Source organism: Papaver somniferum, unplaced genomic scaffold, assembly GCF_003573695.1.
Source record: "Papaver somniferum cultivar HN1 unplaced genomic scaffold, ASM357369v1 unplaced-scaffold_57, whole genome shotgun sequence".
Classification (NCBI taxonomy): Eukaryota; Viridiplantae; Streptophyta; class Magnoliopsida; order Ranunculales; family Papaveraceae; genus Papaver; species Papaver somniferum.
Window position 1 is genome coordinate 172,892 of NW_020648415.1, and position 3,124 is coordinate 176,015.

Here is a 3,124-nt window from a genome sequence, read left to right on the forward strand (position 1 = left end):
TGGAACCTTATTTTTATGATTTCTATTCAATTAAACCGATCAAAATCAAATTGAAAGTAATGGGTTTGTCGGAAAATACCTCCGGATCGGTCCCATGGCAGACTCAGGGTTCTTCTTGCGTCAGTTATATTGGATTACGGCTTCACCTTCCGGTTGTAGTTCACTTGGTTGATTTGCTAGATGTCCTAATGAGAGACCATTTCCTGGGAGTCTTTTGGTTTTCTTTCGAAGAACCATTCTTATAGTTGATTGATTAATCGGCGATGAAAATTTTATGAATCGACGATTAATCGATGAAGGCGAAGTTGAAATGAAGAAGAAGAGGAGAACTGTTTTCTCTCAAAGAAAAAGAATAGGAGGTGCGTGCGACAGTTTTCTTTTTTTTTTTAGATTAGGTTAGGTTATTATTAAGGTAGGGTTAATGTTAATTAGGGTAAGGGGAGAATTGGTAATATCACGACTTTAGGACACTCCTTATCATTGTAGGGTAGGTGGCCTTATAAAACAATGGTCCCAAAAAAAGGTAGGTCCCCAAAATATCGTTCTTTAGTATGATACTAACAAGAATGTTAGACAATTCAATGAATACATGTTAATATGTAATTTTTCCTTTTTGCCTTGCACTGTAATAAGCCAGTTATGTTTCCACAATAAACAAAATGGACTTCAATAATAATCCAACTGGGCTTCCAAAATAAGCTAGCTATGTTCTCACAATAAACAAATTGGGCTTCAGTAATACGCTAGCTGGGCTTCCAAAATAAGACGATATCAATGCACCGTTTTAGTATGGTACTAACAAGAATGTTAGACAATTCAATGAATACATGTTAATTTATTGTTTTTCCTTTTTGCCTTGCACTGTAATAATCCACAATAAACAAAATGGACTTCAATAATAAGCCAACTGGGCTTCCAATAAGCTAGTTATGTTCTCATAATAAACAATTTGGGCTTCAGTAATAAGCTAACTGGCCTTCCAAAGTAAGCCAATATTCATGCACCGTTTTGGTATGGTGGCATGGTGTTATCATGAATATTAGACAATTACAATGAATACATGTTAATTTATTATATTTCCTTTTTGCTTTGCACTGTAATGGAACTTACTAACTTAGGATACGTGGTGCTTGTAACCGTTCCTAGGTCCAGTACAAAATGTAAATAAGAAGATTATTTTGCTCTTCAATTATGGATCTGTAGTTTTGGTGTGCTGATCTTGCAATTCTTGCAATCAGTTCGGGAACGAGTATATCTTAGTTCCTACAACAACACCATAGTGTCATAAAGGTGTCCGGCTTACCAGAAGTTTGACGCGTCATGGCTTGACTAATCTTAATTAGTATTTGTCAGTCAAAACATGATCATTTTACGCTGATTAAGACCATGCCGGCACTTAAAAAGTCTCATTAATACTAAATGTGCTTGACTGCTTTGAGCGGAAACCTTCTTCAAGCCTAAATTGTTAAAAGCGTATTATTGTTAATGGAGGAGTCCAAGTTTACAAGAAATAAACATACTATGAAGAGAGAAACATGACATAAAACATGTATGTTTTACTGCTACACGATTTTTACAACATCAAAAGCATATAAAAGAAAAGAAAATGAAGCATGTAACAACACTGATTCTATTTCACGTTGAAAAATCAGGACCACTAAGAAAACCAAAATCAAGCAGTCAAGCGCTTCTATCATGGTTTTTTTTACATAAACCATCTTAATGTTGTCCTAGGCACTAAGACATGCTTTTAGGTGATTAATAAGGTTTCTTTGATATATATTCCTACTCGAGTCAGGATTGATTATTGACAAATAGATAAGTTTCCCACTAGGAAGGCTACTTTGATCTTCGGTTTATCATTCCCCTTTCCTTGTCTAGTTAGAAGTTGTTAAAGCCGGTTTAGCTAAGATATATGAGGAGAGCAATAGGTTGTGATTTTACAACACTTTTCTACCCAAGAAGAAATTTAACCGTGACCTATATAAATAGCAAGTGAAGAATCAAGAAAACTGCAAACCAGTTGAAGAACAAGAAGAAATTCTAAACCAGTTGAAGAACAAGAATTCTGAGTTATGTCGAGCAAAGTTGGTCATGAAGGCCACCTAGTCCTACATCAACCCAAGATTTAAATCAATATCGTCCGCAAAAGGACGAACCGGATTCAAACCAGTCAATTCAAGATAAGACATCTGCAGTAGACGACAACAATGACAAGAACAACAACAACATCGGTTCCAGCTCAGATCAGGAGACACTTGACAGTTTACAGCAAGCCTATCACGTATGGGATTGGGTTTGGCCGTCGGAGGACGCGTCATGGAAGGTAACTGGCAAAAGTGAACGGGTGCTTTACGATGTGTTTTCTTGTTTTGAAACAAGTGAACGAATATGAGCTTCCCTCTTTAGGAAAAAAAGAAACAAACAAACAACATGTTTTCCCTTCGGCAAAGTTTATTGAATATGGAAGTTATACCTACGTTGTGCTTGATCCCTGGTCTAAGCAGCCGTTCATCGGTCCAGTACGATGTATATTAATTATTGTTTGTTTTTTTTTTGTTACTGTTGTTGATTTTCTTCCTGTGTTCCAAGAAAAAAATGCTGATTATAAACTTGTTTCAGTTTACGGAAATCATCACCATTCAATATAACTACTACACGTAAACCCCAGAAAACTAATAATCTTTCTTGCACTGATCTTGCAATGGGACGTGGCTTCTTCTTGCAATCAGTTTGAGAACGAGTGTGTCATAGTCCCTACTAGCCATAGTGCTATAATGATGTCCGGCTTAGCCCGACCTTTGATGCGAAATGGTTTAACTCATCTTAAGAGTGTGTGTCAGTGAACACATGGTCATCCTATGCTGCTCAAGACCATTCCGGCCCTTGGACCACCAAATTAACCCTTGACGAATGTTTTGTGGGTGTTATATAACAGGTCACACTATTATTTGGTTTTTACAAAATGGTCATATCTTTAATTAGTGTTAATAAAATAAACTTTTCCATCCGATTAACATTTTTGAAATACACAGTGTTATTTTTCCCAAAATACCCTTTCTCATTTAACTTAAGTGATTGAGGTGGTCGCCGCGACAGAAGCTTCACTAAGCCTCATAGGAGA